Below are 24,041 nucleotides of genomic sequence, written 5' to 3'. Positions count from 1 at the left end.
GTAAATCTCCATTATAAAATAAAACAAGAAATATTAAAATAAAATCTGCAACAATAATTCCTTTTCGAGGGGAGATGGGAGCTGTGGGCATGAGGTTTATTGAAATGGCTTCTAGAATGACTAGTAGCTCTGTCTTGATATGAGTTGTTCTCATAAGAGTGTTTGTTTCCAATACCGTTGGTATGTTTTTTGTTTTGTTATCTTTTTTTTTAATTTATTTATTTTTATTAGGTATTTTCCTCGTTTACATTTCCAATGCTATACCAAAAGTCCCCCATACTCACTCCCCCCCGATCCCCTACCCTCCCACTCCCCCTTTTTGGCCCTGGTGTTCCCCTGTACTGGGGCATATAAAGTTTGTAAGTCCAAAGGGCCTCTCTTTCCAGTGATGGCTGATTAGGCCATCTTTTGATACATATGCAGCTAGAGACAAGAGCTCCAGGGTACTGGTTAGTTCATATTGTTGTTCCACCTATAGGGTTGCAGTTCCCCTTAGCTCTTTGGGTACTTTCTCTAGCTCTTCCATTGGGGGCCGTGTGACCCATCCACTAGCTGACTGTGAGCATCCACTTCTGTGTTTGCTAGGCCCCGGTATAGTCTCACAAGACAGAGCTATATCTGGGTCCTTTCAGCAAAATCTTGCTAGTGTATGCAATGGTGTCAGCATTTGGAAGCTGATTATGGGATGGATCCCTGGATATGGCAATCACTAGATGGTCCATCCTTTCGTCACAGCTCCAAATTTTGTCTCTGTAACTCCTTCCATGGGTGTTTTGTTCCCATTTCTAGGAAGGGGCAAAGCGTCCACACTTTGGTCTTCGTTCTTCTTGAGTTTCATGAGTTTAACAAATTGTATCTTATATCTTGTGTATCCAAAGTTTCTGGGCTAATATCCACTTATCAGTGAGTACATATTGTGCGAGTTCCTTTGTGATTGGGTTACCTCACTCAGGATGATACCCTCCAGGTCCATCCATTTGCCTAGGAATTTCATAAATTCATTTTTTAATAGCTGAGTAGTATTCCATTGTGTAAATATACCACATTTTCTGTATCCATTCCTCTGTTGGGGGGCATCTGGGTTCTTTCCAGCTTCTGGCTATTATAAATAAGGCTGCTATGAACATAGTAGAGCATGTGTCCTTCTTACCGAATGGCAGAGAAGCACCTGAAAAAATGTTCAACATCCTTAATCATCAGGGAAATGCAAATCAAAACAACCCTGAGATTCCACCTCACACCAGTCAGAATGGCTAAGATCAAAAATTCAGGTGACAGCAGATGCTGGCGAGGATGTGGAGAAAGAGGAACACTCCTCCATTGTTGGTGGGATTGCAAGCTTGTACAACCACTCTGGAAATCAGTCTGGCGGTTCCTCAGAAAATTGGACATAGCACTACCGGAGGATCCCGCAATACCTCTCCTGGGCATATATCCAGAAGATGTCCCAACCGGTAAGAAGGACACATGCTCCACTATGTTCATAGCAGTTTTGTTATCTTTTTAAAAGAAATTTAATAAAGAGATATATTAAAGACTATCTGACATCTTCTCAAATATTAATTAAAGATATGTATAAAAAACACATGCTTAAATTGATTGTAAATTCTACTAGGAAAAATCACTTGGTGTGCCTTCCTAATTTACCTACCATATCTAACTACATACATTTGGTTTTTCTTGCCCTGCTGATTTAAATGTTCCGTAGAATTGGCTTTCTAAGTCATAACCTGAAAAGTGTTGTGCTGAATACTGAAGAATGGAGGAGTCTTCCTGAGAGGAGCCATGTTCTTAACAGAAAGTCAGATGCTAAATATAAGCAGATATGGGAGTATAAAAAGGTAATTTCTTCCATGTGTTTCAAGTGACAGAAAAACAACATTTCAAAGGTTACTTGTCTAAGCCCTGTAGCTGTACTGTTTATGAAACTTCAGAAAAGCCATACAGGTGCAAAATTAAACAAAAATAGTATATTTGCTGATTTGTTTTTGGAGACGTAGTATATAGGCTGCTTGTTAACCAGGCCCTGTCTGAACTGCATCCAAGGATGGAAATTTATAGGCATGAACCAGTACTTGTTACCAATCACTAAGGCACAGAAAAAATAATCAAAACTTCCTGTGTGTTAAATATAAGCTAAAGGACTGAAAAGGAAAGATATGTTTGTCAGTACAAGGATTTTACTGTATGCCAAGCCTTAAACTTAATACCTCGCTTAAGCAGATGGTACTTTCAAATTGTAGAATTAATGAACCTAACTTTATAACAGAACTCGGTGTGTGCGCATGTTTCTGTGTGTGAGTGTATGTATGTGTGTGCGTATGTGTGAGTGTGAGGGTGTTTGTACAAGTGCCTGTGTGTGTGTGTGTATATATATATTTGAATGTGTGTTTCTGTGAGTGTGTGAGTGTGTATATGTGTGTGAGTGTGTGTGTATGTGTGTGCATGTGTGTGAGTGTGTGTACAAGTGCCTGTGTGAGTGTGTGTCTGTATATATTTGAATGTGTGTGTCTATGAGTGTGTGAGTGTGTGTGTGTGTGTGTGTGTGTGTGTGTGTGTGTGTGTGTGTGTGTGAAAGAGAGAGAGTTGTGTGATGGGGAGTTATGAGAGTTCTGTGTATGCATGTGTGCTATGTGTAGTGTGTCTGTGTTTGAACAATTAAAGATATATGTATATATAGATATATAGATATATTTGACATCTTATAAATGAAGACAATTAATATTCTTGCAGACCTAGAAATGCTCATGTTATTTGCCTAGGGTAGCAAATGCCACACAGAAATTTTCATTACTGTCATATCAATAAATGCATAAAATCCTATGTTTTTATAGCTTTTAAGTTTAAAATTTATTATTAATTTCTAAAATTTACTAATACTTTGATGATATATTTGAAATCTGTGGATTTTTCAGGAAGATTTTTTTTTTTATATTTAATGCTGTTTTGTAATATGTTTGGTCACTTAAGAGTTTTATAATAGTGCTAAGGGACCATCAAGAACTTTTCTTTTACTTTTTTACTATTAATTAATTAATTTACTTTATTTCAGGATCTCAGCTACCCCTCATTTATATTCTTCCAGTCCCCCTCTTTCTCCTCCTCTCCTCCCCACTTTCCCATCCTCACTGGCCATAAAGGACATATTTGAAGCAGTATTTTGTCTATAGAAGGTGTTTTATGGGAAAATTCTATTTAACTTGTGTTTCAGTTGAGCAAGGAAGCAGAATCTAAGTCGACAGTTATGGACAAAAAGTTGGTTAATTTAAAGTAAATATTATGCCAGAGTAACACACAATGCACTGTACCTGAAGATCTATAATCAACAGCTGATTATAATTTACAACTAAATAATATACCTGAGCTAACTACACAATGAGTGTGTGTATGTATCTATCTATATCTATATCTATATCTATATCTATATCTATATCTATATCTATATCTATATCTATATCTATATCTATATCTAATCATCTATATCTATATCCATATCCATATCCATATCCATATCCAATCTATCTCTATCTCTATCTCTCTCTTTCTCTCTCTCTCTCTCTTTCTATCTCTCTCTCTCTCTCTATTTCTATTTCTATCTCTATCTATATGGGGGTGTGGCTGTGGCTGAGTGACTGTGTGTTAGAACATTTGTGGGGGTCTTAACTACTTGAATTGACATGTACAATCATCATTCAGGGTTTGATTTCCTTACCCTGAACTCATTTTGATCTTTTTTTTTTTTTTGTGAGAACAGCACAATCAAATTTCCAGGATCACAAAGTTATCAAGAAAGCACTTCCCACTTCCCAACTTATGACTATATTTCTTCTCCTTAGTACTGGCAATGGCTAATTGGGGAAAGAAATCTTCTATCACATATTTTTAACTATTGCATTTTTCTTTCTTTGTTTGGGAGGGAACAATATGGTAATATCTTCAGGAATGTGTTGTTTTTTTTTTCTTTCTAGAATGTACTCTTCTTCTTCCAGACCATAAATCAGATGCTCAAAGTTACTACCTCTAACAGTAAAGTCTTTTTTCTTTTCCCTATATTAGAAAATTCTTTAAGCTTTTATTTGTATATAGTTATTGCTTCTTTAAGAATGTCTTTGAAACAATGTTCTTTTGGAAACAAAGTCCTAGTCAGTGGGAAGTCTACTTATATTTAGAATAGATTATACTATGTTAATTTATTAAAAACTATTATTAATCTATTATTAAGTAATAGATTTACAGTCTCTGATGGAATTATTCCTGGGATTACCTAATTTAGAACCAATATGTTTATTTTCTAGAATGTTCTCCACTTTTTCCAGAACATAAATCAGATGCTTAAAACTCACCAATTTTGTCTCCCTGTTCAATAGACCTTTTCCAAAACACTTTGATGCTTTTTGTTTGTGCCCTGACCAGAGCCCTTGGTAGCCCTAAGGCTGCTAATATATCTATTTTGAAGCTTAGGTTCATGCCTAGTCCCCAGATGATGTATACTTGAAAGAGTCCAAATTTAGATTTATCTGGAAGACAAACCTAAAATCGTCAGAAACTTACATGCTTGCACTTGCACTGTTTTGAGTCTTCCTTGGATCCATCTGACGTATTATCACAAGTGTGGGGCAAGCGTAGATAATCCATCTGATGAGCATATTCAAAGCTGGGAAAAGGATGAAGAAAAGTGAGTCGATGTTTGCTTGCAAATTGGTTGAGAAGGGAACGTACATATTGTGCTGTCTTAGGACATGTAGATCTGCTTTTATCTCATCCTTCTTAGAGGTTGGCAATATGGTAACAAAGACTTTTCACACCAAAGTGTGCTCATCAGGATACTTTTTCCTGATAAGACGAACTTCCTGAGTCATAACCGCAGTAAACTTAGGGGAATTCATTACATTGTTAGATTACAAAATCAGAACACTAATCTTTTAAAAATCATTGCATGTTTTGTGTTATTCAAGTGTAAAATTCTGTATAGCAATATGGCAAAGTTAAGAACAGAAAGAGGAGAAGCAATTCCATTTCTTAAGTGCTCTCAGAAAATAAACCCATTATTTCTTAAATATAGGTATCATATTTTAGAAGATGAAAATGAGTGTGTAGAGAAAGTTAAAGTGTCTCCTTTGCATTCAAATGATTAACCACACAATATCATTTGTAAATTCATGGTATATGTACACATATAATAGGTGTGTGCATGTTCATGTGCTAGTGGTATGCAAGTATGTTCAGATTTCTGTGGACACCAGGGCTCAACTTCTAGTGCCATTTCTAAGGATGGTTTTCATTTTTCTTTCTCTTTTTATGCCTTTCTCTCTCTCTCTCTCTCTCTCTCTCTCTTTCTTTCCTTTCTCTTTTCTTTTCTTTTCTTTTCTTTCCTTTCTCTTTTCTTCTCTTTCCTTTCTCTTTTCTTCTCTTCTCTTTTCTTTTCTTTTCTTTTCTTTTCTTTTCTTTTCTTTCTTTTCTCTTCTTTTCTTTTCTTTTTGGCCAAGGTCCTTCAATGGCCTGGAACTTACTGAGTCAGTAGGCTAGAGAGGGACTGAGTCTCAGAGATTCACCTATATCTGCCTCTGCATAGTTGGGATTGCAAGTCAAGTACACATGATCATGTGTGTTCTTCCTTTAAAGTCATTTCTGGGGGAATCAATCTCAGGTTCTTAATACTTGCGTAGAAAATGATTTACAATCTGAGCTATATCCTTCCAGTATAAGTCTACATTATCTAACATAACTATCTTGGTGGGGGTTTTATTGCTGCGAAGAGACACCATGACCTTGGCCACAATTATAAAAGAACACATTTAATTGGAGCTGGCCAACAGTTTCAAAGGTTTAGTCCATTTATTCTCTTGGTGGGACACATGGCAGAGTGCAGGCAGGCATGGTACTTAAGAAAGAGCTGAGAGTTCTATATCTAGATCATCAGGCAGCAGAAAGAGACAGTGCTACACTGCGAATAGCTTGAGCATAAGAGACTTCAAAGCTACCCTCACAGTGATATAAGTCCTGCAATGAGGTCACACCTCCTAATAGTGCCACTCCCTATGGGCCAAGCATTCAAAGATATAAGTCTTTGGGGGCCATTCCTATTTGAACCACCGCAATAACCAAGTAATTTAATTTCACTGATAGATTTAGACTTTTTTTTTAAAGTAATATAGAAAGTGGAGTCACAATAAATGCAACTGAGCTAGGATTCATCAGGAACTTCCTCTATTTTGCTACATGCCAAACATAACCTCTACACACATGCTGTTCATAACCTGCATTGTTGGGGAGAAAGTACTTGTTCCTTTACAAGAGTCACTGATTATGTCAGGAATTCTTTATGTAAAATCAGTGATAATATTTTACTTCCCAATTTGTTAGGATTTTATTTTAAAGAAGACAAAATTGAAGAGATAAGCAAGCAAGAAAGATATTCCACATATTTGGAGACAAGGATTTTAAGAGTGATATTAAGTATCTTTTAATTTAAAAATTTAATAATTTTATTTAAAAAGTCTCTGTAAAATGTTGAAAACTGCTGGGTGTGGTGGCACACACCTTTAATCCCAGCACTTGGGAGGCAGAGGCAGGCAGATTTCTGAGTTCGAGGCCAGCCTGGTCTACAGAGTGAGTTCCAGGACAGCCAGGGCTACACAGAGAAACCCTGTCTCAAAAAACCAAAAAAAAAAAAAAAAAAAAAAAAAAAACATGTTGAAAACCTTCTATCTATAAGGCATTATCTCAAAGAGGGACACTCAATCCTTTGAGGTCATAATAACCAGCCATTATCTTTCATAAATATATAACATTTTGAACTTTTATTGCAATCATTATAATATGCTATTCAAATTCTCTTATGTAATTTGAAGCTGTCATCCTACCTCATAATTGAGGTTGCTAAAGTCATGCGCAAAGTAAGTAAGCTAAAATTTCTTTCTTTTGAAGTTACCAGATTCTTTTTCATATAATAGAATTTCATAAATTTGGAGGTGGTGCTTACATTTTGTTTTATTATTAGTCAAAACTGCTTAAATATTTTGAGCTACATGGTTTCTATTAGACTTTGGACCAAAAAAAATAATATCAATTATCAATTGGCATTTTACTTGAATGCATTATACTTATTCTTGAATTTGGGGAGAGGGTAGATTGATTTTTCAACTGAAAAAATTATTTTATTTATTCTCAATCTATCCCTCTTTGTCTTAGATGTGGAGTTATTTTCTATAATACCTATTACCAGACATTTACACACAAATATGAGATCATATTTTTAAATTGGTATTGCCAAATATCAAATAACAGGTAAAACTAATTGGCAGAATAATCATAACCACAAATCTCCATGGTGGTGTTTCTGAGTAGGAGAATGAATATGGTTGAGCCTGTTACTTTCAGGAAGGAAGCCCACATGTGCCATTTGGATCACTGGAAAATTGAAGTTTGTTTGTTCCCTATCTGATAAAGTCTTTCTGTTCTACTTCTTTTCTTCTGAGAGCTCTTATTTTATAAACCTTTTTGGTTTCTTCCTGGGTTTTACTGCACATTTTCCTTTGCCTCGAAGCTGAATCTGACATATTTTCTCTGTTTCCTCATGGTGCTCTTGGATCTCTGTTGTACAATTTGTCATATGTCACTGAAGTGACTTGTCATGTCCCACATGCGACCATAAAGTATTCAAGAGGAATGTTCTTATTCATTTTGTCTCAGCATTTATCAAACTTCTTGACACGTCATATGTGCTTGAGCCCATTAAAGGAAAGAATGATCTCTATAATTTTGTTATCACCCTCATCTCTATTTTTATCTTGAAGTGAAAGGCATGTGGCTGTAATATGATGTATATTTTGGTTACGTTGTGTATCATTTTCATTTTTGATGGAGTTGAGATTCTGTTAAGATAAACTACTACTAAAGAGTAAAGCTAAAATGAACTCAGACAGGTGTTGGGTACAATATTTGGGTGGAAGTCCTTCCATTCATAATAGGTAAAATGCATATATTGGGCATATACCTTCTGTGATACTAAGTGTTAGATACATGAATTATAAAAGGAGTTTCTTAATATACTACCAAGTTAGAACAGCAGTTAAGTGTGGAACGATACCTTGTCTTATGGTTTTTACTCACTGTACATATGGAACATACACTAATCATCTCTAAGTATATTTTTCAAATATAATTTGAAAGTTTATATTTGGATTATATTCATTCTCATAAAATTTCTAGTTCTCCCTCCTGTCACATGACTTAATCTTGAGAGTTGGCTTTTCATAATATTTGGCATCCTAATTATTGTTAGTACGTACTTTACAATTCTCTAGGTATATTTGCCTACTGATATCTGTGCCTGTGTATAGTTAATTAATTTATAAATGCTTTGAAGATATTGTTAATAGAGTTTCCAAGGGACTTTAATCTAATGACAAAACACAAGATCATTGAAATCTTCCATGATTATAAAATATATGGTATTGTATTATGTAATGACATTTCATGAAAATGTGTCATATACTTTAGCAAATTCTGCAATGGACAATTGTACTCTTTTTTTTTTTTCAATGCTCCAATTAACCATTAATATGCAAATACCTGTGATAAAGTGGCCGTGTACCTATATCATATATATTTGCTTTGATTTCTGAGGAGCTTCATAGTGATTTCCATAGTGTCTGGGCTGTAACAGTGGTTTTCATATGTGGATAAGCATGGAATCTTCCTGCATACCCAGTTAGTAGTGATAAGATTTTATAGTATCATTAAAATTAATTTAAAAATACTTGATATCTTATATACACGCAGTTGTTCTTAAATTTACATTTTATTATATATTTATGGTAGTTTTAGTATCATTTATATGTTTAAAATACATTTTTATAATAACTTCATACACGGAACAGGTATTATTCAATTAAAAGTTGTAACACAAATTTTTAAAAATCTTAGGCTTTGTAGAATTTATGAATTTTGAGTTACTCCATTCAGTTCAGGCAACAATTTCATCTTCCCTTTCTCAAACCATTTCTCTCATTATCACCATCTCATTTCATGGTACCTTGATTCAGCAAATGTCTTTCAATTTCACAGATGCCTCCTGTCTTCTTCACTTTTCCTATCTAACCAGTTACTTCCACCTCTTCTATAATCCTGGTTTAGCCCTATTAACATGGGAAATAATGCAAAAAGCACAGCCATGTGAAAGTAAATTACAGATCAATTCAGATGATTTCCATTCAAAGTTCAGATTGATCCTTGACACAGTTCTCTGTATAAATAGCATCAACCATATATGTTGAATCATTCCAGTACCGTACACAAAATCTCATGACACAGTTTAAATTCAAACGAGGCATGGATTTGGCTTCTCTTGACACTTAAACCTTTACCATATAGGAAAGTACTTGTCCACAGCACATGACACAACTTGCTCACATGTTTGAGAGCACATACTTTCCAACACCCACACCCACTTTCTCTGGGAAGGCTTCTTCCTTAATCTTGCATGTCCTAAACATTGAATAACCAGTCACTCTCCTTTTGGCTCCTTTGATAGATGGCACTTGAGTTTATTTCAATTAATTAAGATGTCCAAAATCCCCTGCAATGTCAACACTGTACTTGGGTTGGTTGTTTCTCCTGAGAGAGCCATGTTGCTAGTTTTGTTTGTTGTGTTATTCTTGCCTCGTTGTCTACTCTTCCTATGGAAACTGGGTTTGGGAAGAAGCAGCGCGCTATGGACTCTGCCCACGACTTTCTTCATTTGGGTTAAGTTTTGCTTTGTTCTCTTATTTTTTTTTTTTTTTTGTCCCAAACTTTTCTTTAGAGCTGAGCGTGTCTCCCAAGAAAATGCTGTGCCGGAATATTGGTTATCATTGTGAAGGTCTTGAGGCAGGGCTAAGGAGTGCTTTGCAAGGTGGTATGGACAGGGAGCCATAATCTTTGAAAGGGTTTAATGTTGATACCACAGAGAAGTTATTTCAAGGAGATTTGGTTGCCTTTCAGTGGCTACTACTCAGCAAGGGGGCTTAACATATGCTAGCACAGAACTCCTTGCCAAGGACTTAATTACTTAGTCCTCATATTTATTCACAGGATCTTACTAAGTTCCTGGGCTTGTTTTTGACAAACAGTTCTCCTGCCCCAGACTTCTAAATTCCTGTGCCTCTAGTAGGCCATGCTCTTTGTCTTGAATTCTTCACTTTCTTCTTACTTTGCTATATGATATTTCATCATAAAATCCCCGTTGGATGTTATCTGCCATGAGATGCTGACAAGAATCAGCAGATTCAGACCTCACTCTTGAACACTGGTCAAGGAAAACTTTTTGTGTTGGCAAAAGCCAGGGCAACACAAATCCAGCTAACATGCATCCTTCACGAATAGCATTTGGACCATGTAAACTCACGCCTGCTTACTTCTCTGCCTTGTAATTTGTAAGCTGCTCAAAGACAGAAATGTCAAAAACAGAATCACCTTTAAATTGGAACTTGAGTTCTATGTTAGCATCCAGCTATGTCCTTCACTTTAAGTATAATTCCCTTTTTAGTATATTTGGGAGTTTTAAATTGAAACAAATTAATTTGTGAAAATATTGACTTTGCTTATTTGATAGAAATATAACTATTGCATAACAATTATAGGTGTGTACTGATAAGATAACCTGACTTCAAAGCTGGGCTCCTTTATTTAATCTGGGGGATTTACACTAGACTTTCTGGCTATTCACAAAGAATGGCTACTCTTGGTATCAGCATGGAAATCTGGCCTTCCTAGGGACTGGCAGTCATTAGCAGAGTCTCCAGCTGAAATAGAACCACGGGCAGTGGCTGTAGGCTTCATCTCTTCAGTGTTAACAATTTTAGGCTAAGCAGATGATGCCTACCGCCTTGGACTATCTCATGCTGTTTTCCATTTCTTTCTCTGTTTTCCATATTTCCAACCTATTCATTAACAGCAGAAACAAAGGAATATAGGGGGAAGATCACATGCACACAAAATTTGGAGTCATGGTCACTATCCCTGCATGAGAAATAAGATGCAAAGACATTTAGAGTAATCCTATATAATCTATCAATATAAGACCCTTAAATTAACATATGTCAGGCTCCCTCCTTAAATTCTTATTTCAGATGAGGTAAGCAAACGCCTCCCATCTACCATCTATGGCACCTAAAGAATAATCTTCTCAGAGGAGACAGTGCCCTTGAAGGAAACTTTTTAATCCCACGTTCCATTTTGTTTATCTTTATCTTCTTTTCTATAATTCACTGTCTGCCAATAATAATGATTTTGTCCACACAATTTTTAAAAATACATTGCTAGAATATTAAACAGATCTTTATTTTTATTCTAGTGTCAATAAAAATTCTGGTTAGTTTATTTTTTTTTCTCTTTGTAATCTTAGTACTAAGACATTGACTTTTGGGCTTCTACATTACTTTTTTCACTTATATTTCTGTACTCCTTATGAATTCACCTGTGTCCAAAGCTTTTTTTTGTATTCCTTTACTGGTATTCCTTTAACAGTTTTGTCACACTACAGAAAAATTCTCCAAAATAACATAGTATCATATTTATATCCAGAGAATACAATTAAGATATATATTTTTAGTATTTTATAGAAAAAAGTGTGGAATACAATTACAATGCTAAATAAATATTTCAGAAATCTTAATTGTCAAAAGAATAATATTCAATCATAACACAAATAGTACCTACTTATTTTTTACAATAATGTAAATTGTAAATATCTGTTGCTTATTTGCTGATCTTAGAATACTACTAATTGCTGAGAGATACAAATCCATATAAATTTGTGTGTTTATTCTCAGAAGCTTATCTAAATGTTTTTATCATTGATATCATGAGTTTTTAAAGCTGATATTACAGTGCACTTAGTATTTAATGATTTTCACTACCATGTCTCTTTCATTCTCTTAAAAATAAGAAAGCTCTTGGTCAGGTATAATTATATAATATGTGTTCCTGAAAAGCAATACAAATTCATCTTTAGCAATAGCTTCAGAAGCAAACTTTTCAATTTTTTACTATTCACACATCTATTCATCTTTATTTTTTAACCACACTATTGGGAATTGAAGGGAATGAATCCAAGACCTCAAGCATTCTTGGCAAGTGCTCTACCATTATATGCAGTACCAAACTATATATTTAAAGAGCCTGACATTCCAAAACTTTATCCTATTCTGTCATTTTATAGATGAGAAAATTAAAATTTATGGGGGTTAAGCTGGTTGCCATAGTTGACATAATTCATCAATCAAATAGGTTTATTTTCTCCCTGGAATGTTCTTTCCATGACAACCTTTAGCAGATCCATTTGTAGCATCTACCACCTCCAATAATGGAACAATGGCCTCATCTGGCAAGAGCTGACATTCTTCAGAATAAAGATATGAGATTACATGGGCAATGGCTTTGAGCTACAGTGAGAACATGCGTGATACCCTGTAATCATACATGTATTAGTTATTTTTCTGTTTGTGATGTGACATTTATTTTATCTTACAGTTTCACAAAGAATCCAGTTTCACCATTGTGGGCACAGCATGGAAGTATGACCATAAGACTAAATTCGTAGTAGAGAAGCAGAAATATCACATTTCACCTATGCCTAGGAGGCAGAGACAGAGAACAGGATATGTATTCAAGATATAACACTTCAAACCCCACATCAACTGACATACCTTTTCCCATAAGTCTCTATCTCTTAAAGATTTCATAACTTCCCCCAAACACCACCAATTGTAACCAAGTGTTCAAATAAATAATCCTATAGGGGAACTTTTTTCATTTGAACCATTACATTCTGCCATTAAATACCATAGACTCACGGTCATCTTATGATACAAAATATATTTAATTCACCATCAAAGGTTCCTGGGCTTAGTAACAGTCTCAACACTATCCAAAAGTCTAAAGTGGTTTCTGAGACTCAAGACACTCTCATAAAGGGATCTGATAAAATAAAAAGAAAGAAACAAACAAAAAACAAGCAAGAAAACAAAAACTAAATTACATACATACAAGGGACAATGGTGAAGAATATACATTTCCCTTCTAAAATGGAGGACTAGGGCCATGGTTTGGAAAGAGTGAACCAAACTAATAGTGGAAAACATTAGGACACACAGAGAATCGTTCATCGATTCACACTGTGGCTTCTCCACAGGTTGCATGGTTTTAGTGGCTCTCTGGAAGTACAGAGGAAGAATTCATAAAACCCCCAATTTTGCATATTTATTTCTCCCAAATTAGTATCCAATATATAACAATGCCAGGTCCTTCTGCTGGTTTGAGATGCACCCTGGCTGCATTGTGTCTCAGATGTGGCAGCTTCTGTATGCTGAAGCTTTTGAAAAAAAAATGTCTAAGTGAGGCCTCCTTAATTGACTCTGTGTGCTGTGTTCTGTCATCTGCTCTTGTGATTCTTTTTCCTCCTATTGAGTTGTCTCATCCAGACTTGATTTGAGAATTTGTGCCTAGTTTTATTGCATCTTAGTGTGCCAGAATTGGTTGATATCCCTGGGAGGCCTGCTCTTTTCTGAAGGAAACAGGAGGAGTGGATCTGGAAGAGAGGGACAGACTGGTAGTAGAGGAAGGGGAAGAGGAGCCGTGGTCAAGATGTATTATGTATGAGAGAAGAGTAAAAATATGTCTGGACACATCCCCTCCCCCAAGGAAAAAAACCCTATATCTCTCTCCTTATATGTCCTTTCATATTTGCTGGGTGGGGGGGTGTCCTCAGGGCATCTTTCCTGCTGTTTCGGTATAGAGTTTGAGGCTTGGGTTTAATGACATTGATTTCTTTATCAATTAGCCTCTTTATCAGCATGATTAATGTCTTTAACTTCTTAACCTCTCCAAACTACAACTTTATCGCACAGTTATTTTTATCATTCTAGATTTGCCTGTGAGCATTCAGTAATCACCATGCCAGTGACTGAATGTTATGCTGACTTGGAATTTTCTCTGACAAAGAAATTAGTCCCTTAATTTTTTAATTCAACTCACAGAAATACTAAGATCATGGACCAAATAGTTTTAGCCAAACTATCACACAAACAGTCCCTGGCCCATGCTCTGATTGACTTCCTGATTCCTGCTGCAACATCTTGGGAGAGACTTCCACTGTCTTGGTTAACCTCAGCATTCCTAACCTTGGGATGCTTATAAGAATGCCCCCTTAAGTTCTGCCCCTGTCAACTACTGAGTTTTCTAGCCAACATTTCTAATTCTTCCACAAAATGCATTATCTATATATATTTTTTAAGTCACCGAATATATTCAAGAGGAGAATGGCAACAGAAAAGCTCTATGAGTCATATACAATTCAAAACGAAACAAAAAGAAACAAAACAAAACAAAACAAAACAACCAAGCAAACAAAAACAGGTCAGGCAAGATAGGAGTGGAAGGACTTAAGTAATGAAATCATATGAGGTCCATTGTTCGACCTGATGTCTGTTGTGGCACTGTCTTTGAGCCATAAATGTGATGTTAATCAAAAGAAAGAGGAACTTACAATAGAATGTAAAGTCATTATAGTAAGAAAGGGTTGCATTCAATTGGAGCATAGCTAGCTTTGAAAATATGGACAAAGTTCAAAGTGCTTTGAATTGAAGTCTGTTCATCTTCATATCATTAGCTTTTGGAAGAACACAAAAGAAAATTTGTATCCAAATATTTTATAGTCAATCCAGAAATATGTAACTAATATGAATCAAACAAGTACTAATGATGTAACATTTCCTGTCTTGATCTATTTTTTGTTTTGTTTTTGTTTTTGTTTTTGTTTGAGACAGGGTTTCTCTGTGTAGCTCTGGCTGTCCTGGAACTCACTTTGTAGACAAGGCTGGCCTCGAACTCAGAAATTCGCCTGCCTATGCCTCCCAAGTGCTGGGATTAAAGGTGTGTGCCCCAATGCCAGGCTTTGATCTATTTTTTAAATTATGTATTATTCTATTCTAAAGCTTAATTGCAATATTATATATATAATGTATTTTTATCCAACAGTTTGTTCACATACCCCATATTTCCACAGTGTACAAAACAACACAAATTACTGTGACCTCAGCTTGAGAGAAATGGCTGAATAGCTTTTTTAATCTGCTGTCTATAATGAGGTTAAAGAAGTTTATACTCTTACACCATATCTTCCTGTTCTCTAGAATGGCTCTGGCTGACAATCCTTGTTCATAACTAGAGTCAATCAGAAAACTGCCAGGAACAAGTCTGTATTTGTTTGAAAATTCCTAATTTGGATATATGTATGATTCCAATCCATCTTAAAATTACCTTCATAAATGATTCATGTGGGATATTAACTCCAGGGAACCATGCTTAGGCGAGAAATTCCAATTATCCTCTTTTGTTATTCTTTTTCCCCGGAAAGATTTTCCATATGAACAAATTGGAAATCATCACTCGGAATACTTCAATTTGTTTTCTGTTTTCTCTACTTCTTAGGAGATGCCTTTGGATTGCATTGATTTTTATTGTAAGCTGTCAGAAATCCTTTCTGGAGAAATAAAACTCACGAAGTCTCTCACAACACTCTGAATTTCAAACATGTTTTTGTTAAAATGTCTTTAATTTTTCTCTTTGTTCCTACACATACTCTGTTGAAAACGGAAACAGCTTTATATCCATCTCTATGCAATCCCCATAATTGTGCCAGCCATGCTGTTCCCTTCAGGACCTCCAAAAAGTTGATGAGAATGTGTTTATCCATTCATTGTAATTCTATTGATGTATGTGTTAATCCCCAAGCACTGGAAATTAACATTATGATATTGGTGAATTGCTGGTATGTTCTAGGCACAGAGTCAGTAAGAATATCACAGCATTTTCTAGTTGTTCATGAAATATTCAATGGAGAGTGACACAGTTTTTAAGAGAATGCAGTAAACTTTAAAGGGAGCCATTACATACTTCAAAATGCAATAGCATACTCATACTAATTTTAGAATGTAGGTCTAAAACATTGAGATAAATAGGAAGGAATGGTGAAAAGCTTTCCTCTTGTTCTGAAAGTGGGAGTACTTGGTAGGGACACTTAGAGTGCCCTAAACTGTAAAGATTGTTTCTATTATTGTTTTCACATTTAGTTGTGTCCAAACAGGAGTGATAGCTAAATATCTTTCAAAATGTATTGAAAACTTCAACAAAATAATGTTCATGTTAGTGTTTCTTTTCTACTTATTACAAAGAGTAACTAATATGAATCTATTACTCTTTTATTTTGCAGAAGAGCCATCAAGGGCTAGGAAAATCACATGCATTTTAGGAGGTGGATCTGAAATTTGAACCCAGGTCCTCTGATCCGAATAGCTGAACTATCTGTGTTTTATTGTTGATGTGTGTTGATTTTATTTATTTGTTTGTTTATTCATTTATTTATTTAATGTTTTGGCTAATTTCTCAAAATCTTTTCATATTACAGTAAGAAAATCCTACTTTTCTCCGTGAAATTAATTTTCTATTTTTATTGGTTTTGATTAGTGATGAGTTTTAAGACTGATGCCAAATGTCACATGCCTGAAATATGCTATATAGCATATAAGGAAGTAGACCTTCATTGTGTTTTTGGAAAGAGTTAGTAAGGAATCTGCTGAGATGAGATGGTGAATGATTTATACGTGCCTGTGCAGCTTATTCATAAATAAGAAATTTCAAGTTGCTTTTTCAAATATGTAAACCGTACCCTTTCTTCTTGAACCATTGACCTTAATTAAACCTTTACACATTCACACACACAGAAACATTCAAGCTCACTTAGATGAAACAGCAAAGACAGAGTGAGTAACCTTGACATAGTTGGACTGAATAAATGTGCATGGCCTTGTTTACCTGTCTTGTTTATGAATACATTGATTACGAAATACCAGGGTTAATCACCCTTGGTTGGTTCATCTGTTAGAACTATAAAATAATTTGTTTGACATGTCCTCCTAATGTTCCTTTCTATTTTTTCTTTGGGGATCATCACCTCTCCTCCTTCTCCATGCTGACTGAAGAGATGTTTTTATTTCATGTACCAACTGTGGCTCCCACCCCCTCCAAACTCTGTTTCTCTCATATCTTCCCTGCCAGCTGCAAGAGGAAAGTAGACACAATGAAGCCCGTCTTCTGTTAGACACTGACCGAGCAGAGAAATACAGACAGATGGATAACAGATAGTAGGGTTCTAAGTACCCTACAATTTATTGAGGCAAATAGAGGAGAGTTGAGTAGCAAATTACCCACACTGTTCACAAGCCAGCAGGCATCCCTGCTTGCCAGCTCCCCAAATTGTTTCTGGGTAATTTGCTACATTTCTGCTTTGTTGTGCTATATCTAAAGGTATGACTGAGTTTTTGAAAATCCCCTAAGATAGGTCTGCCCAACAACAAGCGATATTTGGAATGTCACAATGTTTGGCAAAAATGCACAGGCTTTTATCTTGCAGATCCACAATGACAACTTTGGGCCTAATCTTTGTCAGTATTAGAAAGAAGACATCGTTTATTGTAGTTAATATTTACAGAGTGGTTCTTCTCACTTTAAAGCCTTTCCATCTCTTATAGCCACAGCTGGAAGTTTGCGTGTGATGGAAGGCTGGTGAATTTTAGATATGGAAGTTACATTTTGAACTCAAAAATTTCACCCTGCAGCAAATTTAGATGAAAATCAAATAGCAGTGGTCTAGCTTAGTAAATGACAAACCAGGGTATAAAAGAAATACTTTTATAATATACTCTTGGGGAAGGAATGGAAAAATAGTGAGGAAATCTGGAGTTCAAATTGTGTAGGAGAAGCAATGTGAAGTTTTATTTTTATTATTATGGTTAGGGCTCACTACTATATACTATGGTTTATCATTAATCTCTTAGGAAGGAGGAAGGATGCTCAAAAGTTGTTTTCAGACAAATTCCTTATATGATATGTTGTAATCTGTTCTTTGGAATAAATGAATGTGATAGGCAATGATTTGGTTCAGCCTCCTATTTGGGTGAATTACTTTTTAGGAAATATTTTTAATTTGTTAAACTTAAACAATTATAGACCTAAAATTTTAGACTAAAGTTATAGACTTAAAATAAAAAAAAACTAAAAACTTTATAGACTTAAAATTTAGATTTAAAATTGTCTCAAGCTGACCTCCAATAGATGTAAGCTAAACAGGAACAAAATGAGATAAAATAAGATAAAAGAGTGGCCCCCAACAGATGGAAAAGTGTCCCAAGGGTAAGCAAAAGAGTTAGAGACACATCTGTTACCACTCTTAAGAGTCCCACAAAACCACCGAGCTTTCAACCATCGCATAAGTAGAGAACCTGTTGCACTTCCATGAAGGCTCCAAGCTTGCTGCTTCAGTCTCTAAGAATTCATGTGAGTTCTGTTTAATTGATTCTGTGGCCAAGATCTCCTGGGACCTATGCTTCTTTAGAGGTTTTGCAATTGCACTATAAAATTCTATAGAAAACCAAAATAGAATTTAAAAACAAAAATATCATTTATATAAGCTATATATAAAATCACATATTTCCTGATGGAATTTAGAGAAGCTAAGTCATCATTCATGAAATGTGTTCCGTGTTCTTGAGAGCTGCTAGACAGCACATGGTATTATAACAAGTAGAGACAGCATGCAATAACAATATGGATTAGCTTCGAGAGATCTTTAGCCTATCTCAGTTTACCTGGTGTCTCAGAAAACATTACAGTTAGAGATGTTCTTTTTTTTCCCTATACATAGCAATAAGCTTACTTCTTCTGGAGTTGTCCATATTCAGATGGAAGATATTATTCTTTATTGAGCTGTTCTGGTCAGAAGGTTTAAATAACCCTGCTATTCCCCTCCTTCTCATTTCCACAGCCAATCATGGTTCCATTAACCCTAGGTACTATATATCTCCCTTATTTTAGTCATTGCTTGCATTTCCTATGTTAAATCACTGTCTTCTGTTAACACTTTGTCTTCTATAGGCTCGAGATTCCATAGTCCCTTTCTCTTATTCCCACCATCTGATCAGTTGAAATCAACATTTCATATGGGAATATTCCCTGCTTTTTTCCAGAAGAAAACTTCATCCTTCCCCAGATTTGAATTGAAACCTTATATTCTCCAAGTTATAGAGACCAAACACAAGCCTGAAGTAGTTGTCTCATGCTTTTCCTCAAATACTAAATTAAAATAGTGCACATGAACCCTAACTGGATAATTTAAAACCATAATAATGCATATCAGGTCTGTTTCAGCAAATTATAAAGTTCAAGTGAACAGGGAACATGTATGTTGAAACAGCACCTGGCTACATAGCTGACATAGATGACACTATTAATGATACTCTGCTATGCTTGCAGACAGGAGTCTTGCATAACTGTCTGCTGCGAGGCTCTATCCGGCAGCTGACTGGAACAAAGTCATATACCCACAGCCAAACTTTGGACAAAGGTCAAGGACTCTTATGAGAAAGTTGGGGGTTGGATTGAACACTCTTTAGGGGGTAGAAAATCCACAGGAAGACCAACAGTATCAACTAACCTGGGAGTTCACAGACACTGAACTAAAGTGCATACACGGGCTGGATCCAGTTCCTTGGCACATATATAGCAGATGTACAGCTCAGTTTCCATGTGGGTCCCTCAACAAGTGGAATGAAACGATGATCCTAAACCTGTAGCCTGGGTGGGGAATTGTTCCTCCATAGGTTTCAGAGGGAGAGGACATGCCTATATCTGCAGAAACTTGATGGTCCATTGTGAGGGATATTGGAGGGTACCCTTTCAGAGGAGAAGGGGAATGGGAGGAACTCTGTGAGTGTGGGACCATGAGAGGGGCAGCATTTAGGATGTAAGTACATAAATGGTTACATTTAAAGAAATCCAACAGAAAATGAGCAACCATTCTCTCAAGTGTTTGAATCTGCTTCTGTTCTATATCCATCAGGACACTATCCTTCCAGACCACTCCTATTTCTTTCCAGGGTTGGTTAATTAGCTTTCTGTGGCTCTTCCATAATACTTAAAGTCAGTCAACCTAAAAGAAGGTTTACTTTGGCTAACAGTTACAGAGAATTGAATGCATAGGCAGCTATTGCTATTGCATAGACATGATATATCATAGAGAGTATGCATATATTAATTGGACAAGGCTGTCAATTTCAAGCAAAGATAAAGTAAAGAGGGGATGGCTGGAATCATCACGCATGCTTTCAAGTGTGCATCACCACTCGCCTACTTCTTCCCACTAGTCCCTACCTCCTGAAGTTCCCAAACTTCCTTATAATGCCACAAGCTGGGGATCAAGCCTTCAACACATGAGTCCTTTGGGAACACTGAAGATCTAAATATAACACTGTCTCTTTGCCACACATCTCTAAAAGGTTACTGATTGGCTGGTACCCTTCACTCACTCCATGCAGTAAAATAATTTTAAAAGACGAGTGAGATCATATAATTCAACAGTTCAAAATGTTTCATTTTCCATGTCACAGAGGAAAAGATAAAAACTCCTTGCCAGTCTGCAAGGTCCTGAAACATCTAAGAAATGGCTAACAAGAGAAAGTTTGTCTTCAGTTACCAACCTCTTTGTCATCTCGTGGGAGTTCTCACTGGAACTCTTTATCTCCTGGCAGGAAAGGAGCTGAAGGATTCAACCATGTTCATAACACTGATCACTTATAGCCAGGATGCATCTTTCATGTATCCCATGTGGTCGGCAAGTGGATTATCTCTAGAGTTTCAGCTTAAATGTTGTTTTCCTGGGATGTCCCTGAGAATACTACATATAATAGGACACAATCTTCTTTGCCAGATTTTGTCTTATCCCAATTCCACATTTGTCAGGCTTGGCAGTATAGACCTGTGATTTCATTCACTCAAGAATTTGGGACAGGAAGATGACATTGGATGGATATGTTTAAGTTGGCTTTCAGTATAATTGTATAATATGGCATATAAATACATACTATGTGGTTACATTTATATATCAACACATGATGAAGATTCAAATAAGCCTACTCCGAAGACCTGGCTATCATTTGAAAACATGGCTTGATATGATGAGGATTTGGTGTTCTGTAACCATGTTCCCTTTTTTTACACATAATACATGCAGCCCAGAAATGTGATAATAACTCATGTAATTTTTTTTCTGAAGACATGATCTTTTGTGTGTGTTAATTACATCTAGGATATTTCCTGTGCTTCAAATAGAACATTTCAACTCACTTTCTTTCAAATACTCACCAAGGTTCTGGTGAACTATTTAGAAAAGGTTAAAAACTTTTATTCTCTCTTTAATAGTCATTTCCTCACTCTCTGGCTAGCTTTTAACTTCTGTGCCATTTTGACATGGAATTAAAAATATCTCACACCAATCATAAAATGTTTGACCTTTCATGTCCTAAAAGAAAAGGATATAGAGAAAAATGTGATATCATCTGTAGGGAGAGTATATTCTACTCCATAAAACATCTCAGCATGCCACATTTTTTTTTATATTATGTAGCTTGTTCAGAGACCAACTCCCCAATCACCACCCATGTATTTGTGTCGCAGACATGTTTGATTCAATTCTATGTGTATGTCTATTTTATTTATAACAACAAACATTAATAAGAAAGAAAGATTAGACATGATTTCTTTTTAGGTCAGTTCATGAGGACAAGGTCACTATGGCATACTTAGTTTGGAATGAAGCAGGGTTAGGCCCATTAGATGGATGGATAATTGAGTTGTAGCAGCCTACATCCTGAATTAATATATTTTCAGTGAGAAAACAATCACAATTCCCCTGAATTCTCTGCAAGACATAATCCATTTATGTTGGCCTTTGCTGGGCAATTGGTTTTTCCAATTGTTTATTTACTTCTTTATGGTCTGTTCCTTATGCTTTGTGGCAACCTGCCTTAACACATAGATCCTTTAATTCATGACCCAGAAACTTAAAATGTGTTTTTCCTCTGTGTTGCCTTCTCAAATACAAGAAAGAAAGCTAATGGTTTAGACTCGTTTAGTTATTATATTCAGTGACAGTTTCCTGAATCAAAGGAATGACAAGTTGAGCCAACAAAGGAATTGGCTCAATTCAGGATTAGGTTTTGTTACCCAATTTAGTGATTATAACTTCCAAGCACAGCTAAAGTATTGATTAACCCCTGTGTCACTCCTGTGAGCCTTCTAAATCCTTAGACCATGGAAAGTTACATTATGCTTCGACTTCTAAGCTGCTCTTATCATTTTATGACTCACTAAAGTGTGAGTGTGAAAAAAAGTGTGTGTGTGTATGTGTGTATAAGTAATGATGGTGTGCAGGTATGGGAACTAGAGCTTGCCATATTGTTCTCTAAATTACTTTTTGAGACTGGATATGACAGTGAACTTGAAGCTCACCTTTTTTGAATACACTGCTCCATGAGCTTCCAAGATCCATCTGTCTCTTTCTCTTCAGCGTAAGTTTATAGATATGCACACTTTCATGCTGGCTTTTGCATGAGTGAAGATGCGAACTCAGGCAAGCATGCTTGGCAGAAAGCGCTTTCCCTACTGAGCCTTCTTCTAGCCTCAGCTAAAGACTTTTGTGTGATCACAATTGATTTAAAATTAGGAATACTCAATTAGATTTTTAAGATTAATACATTTTCATAGACTATATATAATTACTTTTGGAAATAGTTTATGTCCCCCAAAATGACTTTATATTTTTAATAACTTTTACATAATGGTTTTAAACTTGCAGCAGCACACATTTGGAGTCTGTTATTATAGCTGGAAATACTTCCCACCTTTTCTTTGTTTCTATTGCTGTACAGCCAATTACCTGGAAATCGTAGCTGAATAGTAGTATTTTATTACAATGACTATTTTGGGTCATGAATCTGGGCATAGCTTTGTTAGGTGACTTTTCTGTCCTAAGGAATGTTCATTTCTTCACTTGGTAAAATCAACTATTTAAGGATATCTGAAAGCTGTTACCCTCTATGCCTGGTAATTTTGTATGGACAGCTGATGGCTGACTCAGTTGACACTATCCATCAGATGCCCACAGGGCTATCTCCATGATAGCAACTCAGAGTGTTTGGACTTCTTACAAGGTAGGTCAATTCAATAAAAGAAATGCTGTAATGACCTAGCAGAGGCATTTTCTGGTAGCCTTAAAATATTACTTTCGCTAAGTAATAGGCCAAATAGTTCTCTAGATAATCCCAAACCCAAGAAGAAGGAATGAGACTCTACTACATAGTGGTTAGATTTTAAAGGTTTTTGTCAGTTTTTAATATCTCACATTTCCCTATCTTTTCGTCAGAGCATATATTAAGATCGAGTTTTTAAATAGTGGCATATTGTATCAGTGCATCAATAGGAAATTGACCTTCTTGTCTTAATTTCTTTGTGACTCATTTGTTCATTCATTCATTCATTAAAAATTGATCTCATGAAGACCTATCACATCCAGCCACTTTAAAAAAAGATCAAAATTATATGAATCTACTACTAACTACTAAAATAGTAGGAAAAAAGTAAAACCTTTACGATTACCCATCTCTTAAATATTCTAAAGATTTTCTTTACTATAGTCATGATAGCCATATGAGGATGATATTAGCATGCTATAAGTTAAATTGGAAAAAGTAAATTCATAGAGGTTAAGTTCACTTAAGTTCTTATAGCATGTAGCTGGTGTGTGTTTATATATATATATATATATATATATATATATATGTATGTATATATATATATATATATCAAGCCTTCTTATCTTTAAATCTTAAGTTAATCTATTCAGAAAGTCAATTTAATTTTTTATGACAAAAATATTTTATTATTCTCATTTGACTAAAAATTCTAAATTGTTTATAGGATAGTGTATTATGTAATAAAGCAAATGTAATATTCAAAGCCACAGACTGAAATTCTTTCCAATCATATAAATATTTAACTTGAGTATTACTCTGCATCTCTCCACTGTTGCTATTTAACAACCTCACCACTTCATGGTATAAAATAGCAATCCTTTATTAAGCTCACCAGTATATGGGCAACTACATAGC

General features: G+C 35.5%; 1 protein-coding gene across 4 annotated transcripts in view; it reads left to right on the top strand.

Annotated features, from left to right (window-relative positions):
* Robo2 (roundabout guidance receptor 2) overlaps positions 1-24,041 on the top strand; it is a 1,555,468-nt gene that overhangs the window by 217,387 nt on the left and 1,314,040 nt on the right. The window lies entirely within an intron of this gene.

Source organism: Mus musculus, chromosome 16 (assembly GCF_000001635.26).
Source record: "Mus musculus strain C57BL/6J chromosome 16, GRCm38.p6 C57BL/6J".
Taxonomy (NCBI): domain Eukaryota; kingdom Metazoa; phylum Chordata; class Mammalia; order Rodentia; family Muridae; genus Mus; species Mus musculus.
Note: the sequence above shows the minus strand (reverse complement) of the source record. Positions and strands in the feature narration are given on the sequence as shown.